This window comes from Dermochelys coriacea, chromosome 3 (assembly GCF_009764565.3).
Source record: "Dermochelys coriacea isolate rDerCor1 chromosome 3, rDerCor1.pri.v4, whole genome shotgun sequence".
Taxonomy (NCBI): domain Eukaryota; kingdom Metazoa; phylum Chordata; order Testudines; family Dermochelyidae; genus Dermochelys; species Dermochelys coriacea.
In genome coordinates this window covers 185288743-185301795 of record NC_050070.1, presented here as the reverse complement: position 1 = coordinate 185301795, position 13053 = coordinate 185288743, and the positions used below count along the sequence as shown (strand labels likewise).

The window sequence follows — 13053 nt, the reverse complement described above, 5'->3', positions numbered from 1 at the left end:
TATAAGTGTGGATGCAGCTATACCAGCAAACATGCTTTTGATTGTATAGCTTATTCTGGCACCCCTGCTCTCATGTGAAACTAGCTGTACTGGCAAAAGCATACTTTGTTAGCATAACAAAGAGCTACTGAGCTTGTGACTGGCATAGCTGTACCAGCAAAAATTCTAACTCATTGCACCCCCAACTGACATAGCTATGCTGGAGAATGTTTGTAATGTAGACCTGTCCATAGTAAGATGTTCCTTGCCCCCAAATTGCTTAGTCCAAATAGGCAAGGCAGAAAAAGGGTGGGAAAGGAAATGTCCACCAAAGTGACCACAATCAAGGCAGTCATTTGAGACCACTTTCCCCAAAACGCAAAGGATTTCAAATGGAAATGCATATTTTTTTAAACTTGTTTTAGTGCTCAGAATGTGCTTGATGTTGTCTAAACACATAGTAAGCGATAGCGGCTGCTGCAAATCTCTTTATGCAGAAAGGAATACAGTAGACCAGCAGAGCATGAGGGTTCATGGCTGAAATGCTTGTTAATTCAATGTCTTTTTTTTCATATTATCAACATTTAATTATAGGGTACTTGGGTGACTTGTTTTACAAAGACCACCAAACAGCCTTCAAATAGCGGCTGTTTTGCTACAACTATTGACTTTAGCTGGATTTGAACCAATTATATATCAATACCCAATCCTTGTATAGCATTTTTTCATCAGTAGCAGAGGGGCTGTCTTTCTAAGTTGCCAGGGGGTGCTTGACCCCTGCCCCCACTCCACCCCCTTCCCAAAGCATGCCCCGCCCTTGCTCCTCCTCTTCCCCCTGGCACCTCCTGCACACCACTGAACAGTTGATCTGAAGCAGGTGGGTGGTGCTGGGAGGGAGAGGGAGGAGCTGATGGGGAGGCTGCCGGCAGGAGGGAGATGTTGGGAGGACCTGATGGAGAGAGGGACTGCCAGTGGGTGCTAAGCACCCACTGTTTTTTTTCCATGGGTGCTCCAGCTCGGGAACACCCAAAGAGTCAGCTCCTATGATCAGTAGCTCTCAAATTGCTTTACAAAGGAAGTCAGTATCATCGTCTCCATGTTGCAAGTGAGATTCAGAGAGGTGAAATGACTTTCCCAATAAGCCTGTGGCAGAGTCAGGAATAGAATCCAAGTCTCCTGAGTCCCAATCCAGTCCTTTATCCATGAAGCCATACTGCCTAGTATGAAAGATTGTCATTTCCAACACTGTTCTGAGCCATTCAGTCATCTTGACTAGAAATCTTGTATCAAGAGGATCTTTGGGCTGAGTGAACATGGGCTACTGAATTATTTTTTCACCCTCAAAGTGCATCTTCCAGGGACAGCTAAGATAATCCTTTCCTTTATATTGCTAGTTGTATTTAGAATTAGCTGAATCCTGTGCCTCTGGAAAAGTTAGTACTTCGCTCTTTATATGCAGTTGGGTTGGTTTGTCTTTGCTTTGGCAACTCCTTTCCCCAGTTGCCTCTTATGTTCATGAAAGGAAAAGAACTTTTGATCTCAGGCAGTACATGTAAACCTTTCCACTCCTGCCAAACAAAATGTTTACAAATTATTATTTCTGTAACTTACCTGAAAACCTATCTATTTTCCTAAAACTGTGCAAGTCAGTTTTTACCTGATGTTGGAGTGTAGTCTTTAGGGGAATCTTCTGCTGTTACTGCGTGCTCTTGGCTTCTGAAATAAGAAAAAGAGGAAAAAGCCCCTGAAACACATTGTTAAACAAATGGTATGTTTTCATATGAATATCATACAACAAAATCTGGTTTTTCTTCTTAGATTCTTCCCTAAGAAAAGGTTAGTAGAAGCCTAAAGGATAATAATTTTTAAAAAAATATATTTATAAAGGACTTCCTAGACCAACTGCAAAAAAGTAACAGATCTTGGTGGAAATGATTGCTGAACTTAACTTAACACTTTTAATCAGTCTTTACAATCCCAATAGCATCACTGGGATTCAAAGCTGTTTTGGGGGAGAGTATTGTCTCTAGTGAATCCATAAGAGGGGGATGGGGACAAGGACATGAGGTAGGACACTGAAGGCTCTTCCATCAGACTACTCCTAAAATAGATTCAAGAACTAACGAGACATTTTTTCTTGCCACTCTCACAACTGTCACAGAGCCTTCCAGTTCCAACGTTCCATCTTTCTTGCATAAAGAATCAAAATAACACTTGAAAACAGAAGTGTAAGAGAGGAACAAAATAAAACAGGTTGCTTGGGGAGGAACGCAATGTTCGGAACCACTTTCAATTATTCATATTTGTGCTGCTGGTTCTGTCTAACTCGGAAGAAATTTTGTACTGGAGCTATGCTGCCAGAAGGCTATATGAATCTGCAAGATAGTAGGGAGAGACAGAAGTCACTGTACAGACAACCCTGCAAAGCTACATCAAAACTACAGTAGCATTAGTGAATCTTATTATGCTCATGAGATTTGAGGGGTCTATCTCCTCTGTTTTTGTCAGGAGGGGGGCAAACTCCACACTCCCTCACCAGAAGAAGCTAGCGAAAATCTGTAAGGGGAACACCATCTCTCCAGACCCCCTTCCACAGGCTTTCCTATGGCTAGGAATTATCTGAATTTTTGACTTGTTTTCCCCCAACCTGTCAAGACTGGCTTTTATACCTCACTATAATATGAAGGGTAGAGTCTAATGTGTCTGCTGTTAGAGCACAGTACTTCTTACACAGAAGAAGCTAGGCAAGTTACCTTTATGCTTGAATGGTCTAAACCACAAGTGAGACTGCTTATCATAACATATAAGAGCAGAGGGATGATCTTGTGATTAGCTGCAGAATCCACTGAGTGGCCTTTCATTTGATACCTCAAGTGGACAGAACCACTTTTTTAAAGAAGTCTGATTGTGTAAAATGTAGCTGGCGTATCTGTTTCTAGTCTCTGAAGACTGGAAGTCTCTGTAAAACATCTTCACTCCAGAGAGACTGGTATAAGAAATCCATCATGAAACAGTTCCTGATCTCTTGATCAGTGGAATCGTCCCTTGGTAAAAGCACCCGATCCTAAGTGTTGTGCCTTCTATGATCATAGCTTTCATTCTTCAATCCTTACTATTTTCCCTACTTTAACCTTTAAAACTAATCATAACAATCCGTATTTATGTGCTAACAATTGGGGGAATGGGCGGGACGGGTTGCATCTGTTGAACTAATGACAATTAGGTTTAACTATGGTTTTATTTTTAAATCTCTGTCCCACCACACCACAATTTTCTCAACAAAGAACTAGCTTTGTATGGACACCATTCATTGCTTGTTAAAAATGTATGTTCAACAGTGGGACTCCAATTTGCAAGCTGATCTGTGCAGGCAGACTGTTTGTTTGCATACATCACCTGAAGTATCAGGCCTAAGAGTATATTCTACTCCTGGGAAAATTCTACGCCATTGCACATGTGCATAATTCATGTGCCATGCATAATTTTAATTTTTTCTGCAGAAAACAGCTTCTACTGGAAAGTTGTAGCAGTTCCACCTTTTGCCCACCAGAGGGTGGTGTGGTGCTAGAACAGAGCAGCTGCCACAAGTTTTCAAAGATAATGTCCAATGGCTCTTTGCAATCACATCAGCCAAATCCCTCAGATGCATTAGATCCAGATCCATGGACTTGTGCATGGCCAGCTTTTCTAAATAGTCCTTAACCTGCTCTTTCACCATAGAGGGCTGCTCACCTCCTCCCCATACTGTGTTGTCCCGTGCAACAGTATGGGAGCTGATCTTGTCTGTGAAGACTGAGGCAAAAAAAACATTGAGTACTTCAGCTTTTTCCACATCATCCGTCACTATGTTGCCTCCCCCATGCAGTAAGGGTCCCTTCTTCTTGTTGCAAACATACCTGTAGAAACCCTTCTTGTTACCCTTCACATCCCTTGCTAGCTGCAACTCCAATCGTCCCTTGGCCTTTCTGATTACACCCCTGCATGCTCTAGCAATATTTTTATACTCCTCCTTAGTCATCTGTCCAAATTTCCACTTCTTGTAAGATTGCTTTTTGAGTTTAAGTTCACCGAAGATTTCACTGTTAAGCCAAGCTGGTCACCTACCATATTTGCTATTCTTTCTGCACATTGGGATGGTTTGTTCCTGTGCCCTCAATAAGGCTTCTTCAAAATAGAGCCAGCTCTCCTGGACTCCTTTCCCCCTCATATTAGCCTCCCAGGGGATCCTGCCCACCAGTTCCCTAAGGGAGTCAGTCTGCTTTTCTGAAGTTCAGGGTCCGTATTTTGCTACTCTCCTTTCTTCCTTTTGTGAGGTTCCTGAACTCAACCATCTCATGGCCACTGCTGTCCAGGTTGCCACCCACTTCTACTTCCCCTACCAATTCTTCCCTGTTTGTAAGCAGCAGGTCAAGAGGAGCATGGCCCCTAATTGGTTCCTGTAGCACTTGTACCAGGAAGTTGTCCCCAACGCTTTCCAAAAACTTCCTGGATTGTCTGTGCATGGCTGTATTGCTCTCCCAACAGATGTCGGGGTGATTGAAGTCCCCCATTAGAACCAGGGCCTGTGATCTGGAAACTTCAGTTAGTTGTCCGAAGAAAGCCTCATCTACCTCATCCTCCTGATCCAGTGATCTATAGCACACGCCCACCATGACATTACCCTTATTGCTCTTGCCTCTAAACTTAACCCAAAGACTCTCAACAAGTTTTCTCCAGTTTCATACTGGAGCTCTGAGGAATCATACTGCTCTCTTACATACAATGCAATTCTTCCACCTTTCCTCCTGTACCTGTCCTTCCTGAACAGTTTATACCCATCCATGACAGTGCTCCAGTCATGTGAACTGCCCCACCAAGTTTCTGTTAATTCAATCACATCATCATTCCTTGATTGTGCCAGGGCTTCCAATTCTTCCTGCTTGTTTCCCAGGCTTCTTGTGTTCGTGTATATGCACCTAAAATAACTAGCCGATTGCCCTACTTTCTCAGTATGAATCAGGAGACTTCCCATCTTGTACCCTCCTCCTTGTGTTTCCTCCCAGTATCCCACTTCCCTCTGGGCTTAGGTCACCATCCCTGGCGAACCTAGTTTAAAGCCCTCATAAGGGCTAGTGGGGGAGGACACAATGGGGCAGGGGTTGAGTGGACGTGGAGACACAGGGCCACATGGGGATGGGGATGGATGCCACAGGGGAGAAGCGGGTGGCTGAGTGGGGGCACAGAGGCACATGGGGAGAGGGGGTGCAGGGCTACATGGAGATGAGGGGAGGGGGCTGGCTGAGGGGATGCAAGGCCATATGGGGATGGGGAGAATGAGTCCAAGTGGGGGTGCAAGGACACCTGGGGACAGGGGCAGATGTGCCTGACTGAATGGGAGAGGCTAGGGGTCAGCCAGAGTCTACATGGGGGAAGCTCTGTAAAAATCCCTCCCTGCCCCCCAAAAAACCCTATACTGTACTTTTTCCACACCCAACAACCCACCAAGTTCACATCCAGGCTCCTTTCCAGCAATTACTTCCCTCTCCCTCAGCTCTTCTGTTACCCCTGACTCCCCCAAGCCTTTACACTGCTTCTGAAGGATGCAGGAAATACAGTTCTGTATTGTAGTTTAAATGAATTATTATTTAGTTCTGTATTAATATGCCTAGTAAGGAGTCTATTTGTCAAAAAAACATTTGTCTGTATTGTTTCAGGCATACATGCTGACAGGTATTTTTAAACAAATGACCAAAAATAATTGCAACTGGTGTGATTATATTGTTATTTTAACAAATAAAATATTATGTCCAGAATTTTTAATTTTTTGGTGCAGAATTCCCCCAGGAGTAGTAATTTCAGATAATCTCAACTGAGAAGGCAGTCCATTCCTCTGAGCTCAAGAAGCAAAATATCCTATTGGGAAAGAAAAGAAATGGGAAGGATATAAAATAAAGCGACTTATCAAGGATCCTTAGGTTACTGTCTTATTTGTATTCTAATCTCATTGCTCTGGTGTAAGTCAACGTGTGACTTTTACATTAGAGGATAATTCCTTATACTTGCACTCATGAATTTGAGCTGTTCTTTTTACAAAAAGAAGCTATAAGGAAAGAAAAGACTATTAGTATAAGGAGGTCTGAATGAAGATTTTAATGCTATCAAGGGTGCAAACATGTCTATTAGAGAAAGTTGTCTTTAATGTCCTGAGGTTGGAGAGAATACACTATCCATAATATGCTTTGCATGTCCGGAGAATTTATGAAAGCCATGTGATGACACCAGACAGCGTTCTGTCATGAATCAACATTTTCATTAAAATTTATTTAATTCAAACTGTAAATTTGGGGCACAAAAAATCTGAAATCTAGGATGAATGGTGCAAGAGCTAGAGATTGTCATCTAATTTCATGCAACTGCGGACACTTGTGTTATAAAACCAGACTTCTTCTATCTTCTCAGGAAAAACAGTTGAAATTGAAGATCAAAGATAAGAATGCAAAGATAAAACTAATTTCAGAGTAGCAGCCGTGTTAGTCTGTATTCGCAAAAAGAAAAGGAGTACTTGTGGCACCTTAGAGACTAACAAATTTATTTGAGCATAAGCTTTCGTGAGCTACAGACTATTTGTTAGTCTCTAAGGTGCCACAAGTACTCCTTTTCTTAAAACTAGTTGTAAGCTTAAAAAATGAAAGTGATTATTTTTGGTTGTGCACGGTTGGTTTGTTTTTTAATGCACCACAATTAGTATTGTGAAGACTTTTCCTGGGTGTTTTAATCATCCTATTCTGATGGGATATGTCAAGGGGAGTCTTTTGGTTGATGTTAGTGGGAGTTGGATTAGGCCTATGGCCTCTGAAGTCAATAGAAATACTCCTGTTAACTTGAAAGGGAGTTGGATCAGCCCTGCGTTAATTGCTGGTTTAAAAGGATGCAACTCCCTGGCCGTGCACATAGTCACAGATGCTGAAAAAAGAACCCTTGTATATTCAATGGCAAAAAGACTACTTCACTGCAGAGTTAAGGTAGGGTGGTGGTACGTCATCCCTTTGCAGAATGTTGAGTTGAGCAAGGTTCAAACTTCTGAAGACTAAGAAATGCACAGTTATGGTTGCCCATGCAACCTTGCCTCTGTCCTCTTTCAGCTATGCCCCCTTACCACCTTTATTCTGCCAGCCCCACAGCTTCTGAAATGTACAAACTCTTCACCTCCTTTTACAACCCATTCAGTCTCATCCACAGCACTAGTCATCTAACACTATTAAATGACAAAAAGGGGGGGCGGGGAGGAGAAAGACAGCCCATGCCAATGAGAATTATTTGCATACACTTCTATGGGTGTTAGTGTGCTACGGTTCAGTGCTCCAGTTGTGCTAAAACGCTGTGGAATGCTGCTCTGGCACTTTTGGCAGGAGTCAGAAAGGTATTCCAGTAATTCTGATTATTGAGCTACCATTTCTTCCAGAATAGGGAACGAGGTCAGAACCCTGACCTGACTCCCTATTTTATCAGGAGAGATGGTGGCTCAGTAACATGGACAGCCCATACTGTGAGGCAGGAATTGATCTCCCCATGCTACCTCCTCCATCTCTTCCTTTCCAGAGTGGGCAGCCAGAGTTGTGGGGAGTCTGGACTCAGCTCAGCTGCCATCTTTCATAAGAAGATAAGAATGGCAATACTGGGTCAGACTAAAGGTCCATCCAGCCCTGTATCCTGTCTGCCGACAGTGGCCAATGCCAGGTGCCCCAGAGGGAGTGAACCTAACAGGTAATGATCAAGTGATCTCTCTCCTGCCATCCATCTCCACCCTTCTGACAAACAGAGGCTAGGGACACCACTCCTTACCTATCCTGGCTAATAACCATTAATGGACTTAACCTCCATGAATATATCTAGTTCTCTTTTAAACCCTGTTATAGTCCTAGCCTTCACAACCTCCTCAGGCAAGGAGTTCCACAGGTTGACTGTGCGCTGTGTGAAGAACTTCCTTTTATTAGTTTTAAACCTGCTGCCCATTAATTTCATTTGGTGGCCCCTAGTTCTTATATTATGGGAACAAGTAAATAACTTTTCCTTATTCACTTTCTCCTGATTTTATATACCTCTATTATATCCCCCCTTAGTCTCCTCTTTTCCAAGCTGAAAAGTCCTGGTCTCTTTAATCTCTCACATCCTGCACCTTTTCCCTTCTCACTGCACTCGCACTGGGATCTGCACCTCCAAGTACAGATTGTTGTTTGGTAGCAATGAGTAGACATTTAGGCAGTTGTACATATCACATCCTATGCTTTGCGTACAGAGCCAGCCAGTATGCAAAACAATTAGCCGGGTCTCACCAGCCTTGATTCAGCACGCCTATTCCCTGACCTCTTCACTGCATTCCCCACTACAACAAGCCCCCCCTCCAACTCATGTCCCTGATGTTTTCACTCCTTGCTATACAAACATTTCTGTTGCTATTGCTTCCCCCTTTCCTTTAACCCCACTCGTGCAGTTTCTGGAGTGTATTTCAGAAGGAGGGGAGGGGGGAGTTTTTAGAAGGTACAGTGAGAGAAATCACAGACACCGTTTCTTGTTCAAAAATACTGACAGTTTTATTACTGAGAGAAAGATCCTCTGTCCAATAAATACCTCCTCCTTCTGCCCACCTCCAAGGTGTCAGCATGGGAGTGTCAAACCTCTATAGATGAGCAGGGGTCCTGATGCACATATCTGGGCAGAGAGCAGGGCTTAGATACTACTGGGGAGAAGGGAGCCCCTCCCAGCTCCTTTGGCTCAGACCTTCCTCACAACTTTGCTTATGTGAGGGGGGCAGGGAGGAGGGATCAGATCATTACAGATGACCAGAGAACCCCAGGAGGCTGGTACACATGTGGGGGCAGGGAGTGGGCCTTGGGGACCCCCAGAGCCCAGCTCACATAGGGGAAATAGGAAGAAGGGCTCAGACACCCTCCCACACACCAACAGGCAAGCCCCCTCCAAAACTGGCTCACATGGGAGGGTAGGGATGGGGGTCACACCTCTGTAGATGAGCTGGGATGGGGGCAGATTGACACAAATGGAAGGGGAATGTGGGCCTGACAGGCACCCCTGCTTCTATTCTCCCCCAGGCCTCCTCCATTGAGCCCCACATCCCTCTTCCTAGTGTCCCACTGCTGTAATCCACATTTCCCATGCCTCCCTCATCTGAGCCCACAACCTCTTTCTCCTCTCCATAACTCCAGTCCCCTCATTGCATCCCCAAATCCCACTCCTCCTATTCCCCTACTTCTCTGCCCCCTAATGCCCCTCCCAGGAAGCATTCATGTATGTAAATTCCCCCCAAAATAAAATTGCCACCCAGAGCTCAGGAATTGCAGCAATCTCCAGCCACTCAGTCCAAAACTCCTTTTGTCTTAGGTGGGGGCCAGTGATTAGCTTACCCTTAGTTGTGTTACTTGAATGGTGGGTTCACAGCCATCAATCCCAATGAAGTATGTGATTCAGCCGATCCTTGGTACCTCTCAACTTAATAGTGAAATACAGTAGAAGAAAATTGGGTAGGGGGAGGCTATAACTCATGAACCCGTTGGTCAAGTGACCCCAAATCTGGATCATTAACACCGCCCTGTGCCTCCCCCATGAGGCACATCACATTTCAAAGCAATCTGAGTAACCATTCAGATTTTAGAGCACTGACAAGAGTCAAACTTTAAAGCATATAAAATACTGGGAATGGCATTTTTCTGTTTTGGTGCCTGTACAGTGGAAAAGATACATTTCTTAAATACTGTTCTCAATTTGGGTCTCCAAAAGTTTTAGCAAGGTGCCATGCACTACCTTAGGTAAAACTTGACAGGTTGAAACCATTTTGACCTGCCTCACTCAAGGCAATAGTTTGGTATCTAGCTCTATGCACAAAAACAAACCAACCACTTATAAACGTTTTGAAAAATGGCTGTGTTGGGGGGATTATATCTCCAGAACCTCTAGCTCAAATGATCCAAAATTTGGGTCATGAACCCTGTGTTGCACTCAGTTGAGGCACAGCAAATTTCAGAGGAATCCAACTGAGAATGTCCATTTTAGAGGACTTAGAGTCAATCTGCCTGAATGCAGTACAAGGTGGTCATAAACATACAGCTAAGGCTATCATAAAATCCCTCCTTACTTGTAAAGAGTTAAAAAGCTCAGGTAACCTGATTTGCATATGACCAAAAGGACCAATAACGGGAGAAGATGCTTTCAAATCTGTGGGGGAAGGTTTTCGCTTTCTTTTTTGTTGAGTCTCTCCAGGTCAGCGAGGAATCAGGACAGGGAAAATAATCTCCTAAAGCCCTACTTGAACTAAGCATCTAGATTACAAAAATTGTAAGTAAAGCAAGGAAATGCGTTAGTTTATCTTTTGTTTTAGCTTGTGAATTTTCCCTGTGCTAGAGGGAGGTTTATCCCTGGTTTTTGTAACTTAAGTTTTGCCCAGAGGAAAATCCTCTGTTTTGAATCTGATTGTCCTGTAAAATTACCTTCCATCTTGATTTTACAGAGGTGCTTCTTTTACTTTTTTTTTTTCTTATAAAGTTCTGTTTTTTAAGAATCTGATTGGGTTTTTAGTGTCCTACAAACCCAAGAGTCTGGTTTGTGCTCACCATGTTTATTTTTCAAGCCTCCCCAGGAAAGGGGGTGTAGATTTGGGGGGATATATTGTGGGAATAGGAACTCCAAGTGGTCCTTTCCCTGATTCTTTGTCTAAATCACTTGGTGGTGGCAGCATACCTCAGTCCAAGGACAAATAGAGATTTGTGCCTTGGGGAAGTTTTTAACCTAAGCTGGTAGAAATAAGCTTAGGGGGTTTTTCATGTCACTTATCACCCACACAGGAATCCATACAGGGCATCATCATCATCAAGCAATTACAACCTCCCCAACAATTTGATGGGGACTGCATCCTGAAAAATCTTTCCTGAACTCCCTCTCTTAGCCTTCAAACAATCCCCCAATCACACCAAGCTCATCATCAGAAGTAAGCCCCCCACAGACCAGAACACATCAATTCAAAGTGGCACCAGACCCTGCTATAACAACAGATGCAAGACCTGTAGACATATCTTCACTGCTACAATGATTAATACCCCTCACAATACTCTTCGTGACATCCATGGGTCCACACATGCCTATCACAACATGGTGAACCTAATCCCATGCATCAAATGCCCCAATAACAACTATGTGGGTGACACCAGACAAACACTACACTCTTGAGTGAACTCACAGAAAAATAAGACAAAAACACCCTATCACCCAGCAGAAAACACTTTTCACAAAGGGGTTCACTCCATCGCTGACTTCAGTCCTCGTCCTCAAAGGAAACCTGTATGATGCTTTCAAAAGATGAGCCTGGGAACTTAAATTCATAACGCTGCTATATAATAAAAATCATAAACTCAACAAAGACGTTGGTTTTATGGCTCATTACAACAGTTTGCAACCTACTAACTTCCTTTGTCTTATGACTGAAGATGTAAATTGCCCACTTCATTTTAGGAGGCAGCCCACAACATATCTTAACCCCTTATGCTTAACAATCTGTCCCACCTTGTTTTTAGCTGTGACAGTCTGGTTATCTTTTCCAGTCTTTCTAGACCTGAAGAAGAGCTCTGTGATGCTCGAAATGTCTCTTTTATTTCAACAGAAGTGGGTCCAATAAAATATCTCTTCCCATCTTGTCCCTCATATCTTGGGACCAACAGGCTACAATAACACTGCAAACAAATAAGAAAAATGTGGGTTACCTAGTAGATCTCTTATAAATTAATTTGTTCTCTGTAACATCACAATGAGCTGTAGCTCACGAAAGCTTATGCTCATAAATTTGTTAGTCTCTAAGGTGCCACAAGTACTCCTTTTCTTATCCCTCAAGTAGAGTCTTTCATACCCTACAATTATTCATGCAATTGGAATTTTGCCTGAGTAGGGAGTGCAGTGCAAGTTCGTTGTTTGTGGTTGTTGAAGGTTGCTTCCATAACATTCTTGTGTGTAGAGGAACCCAGGATCAAACAAAACTATTGTCCATAATAGGATTGTACTTCTAGTAGAGGGGTGGGCAAAGTACAGCCGGCGGGCCTGATCTGACATGCCAGCTGTTTTAAGCCAGCCCTTAAGCTCCTGCTGGGGAGCAGGGTCTGGGGCTACTCCATGTGGCTTGCGGAAGCAGCTGCATGGCCCCGCTCCAGGGAGTAGGATCGGGGGCCGCTCCACATGGCTCCCGGAAGCCGTGGCATGGGCCCCCCCCGGCGCTCCAACATGCTGCTGCTTCCGGCAGCTGCTTGAGGTAAGTGCCACACGGAGCCTGAACCCCTGAGCCGCTCCCCACACCCCACTCCCCTGCCCCAGCCCTGATCCCTCTCCTGCCCTCTAAACCTCTTGATCCCAGCCTGGAGCACCCTCCTGCACCCCAAACCCCTCATCCCCAGAGCCCACATCCCCAGCCAGAGCCTGCTCCCCTTCCTGCACCCCAACCCCCGCCCCAGCCCTGATCCTCCTTCTGCCCTCTGAACCCCTTGGTCCCAGCCCAGAGCACCCTCCTATATGCCAAACTCCTCATCCCTAGCCTGCACCTCTAGCCAGAGCCCTCACCCCCACCCCTGCACCCTATTCCCCCACCCAAGCCTGAAAAAAGTGTTGCCTTTGGAAAACTTCAGTTTCATCTCCAGAACAAACACCATGTCAGATTTCAAAAAAAAAAAAAAAAAAAAAAAAATGTTTACCACAACACTGTCATCACCACACTCCTCTACCGCTGCAATACATGGACTGCTTATCAACACCACATAAAATGCTTGGGCCAAGTCCAACTACACTGTCTAAGGTGGATACTTGGTATTAAATAGCAAGATTTTGTTCCAAACACAGAGGTCCTTGATTTCTGCAACATCACAGGCATTAAAGATTTATATCTCAAATTGTGTGGTCATGTGGTCTGTATGTCTGACAATAGAATATCAGTCTCTTCTACAGAGAATTGCAGGCTCGAACTTGTTTTAGAGGTAGACCAAGAAAACGTTACAAAGATACTCTCAAGGCCAACCTCCAGTCTTGCAGTGTTAACTAACACCTGGGAGC

General features: G+C 44.1%; 1 long non-coding RNA gene across 1 annotated transcript in view; it reads left to right on the top strand.

The window, feature by feature from the left end:
* Positions 1-13053, top strand: part of LOC122459667 — a 1177620-nt gene that overhangs the window by 4541 nt on the left and 1160026 nt on the right. Inside the window, exons 2-3 of the long non-coding RNA XR_006280491.1 lie at positions 7558-7722; positions 10231-10305. This is a non-coding gene — a long non-coding RNA (uncharacterized LOC122459667). The remainder of the gene's footprint in view (positions 1-7557; positions 7723-10230; positions 10306-13053) is intronic.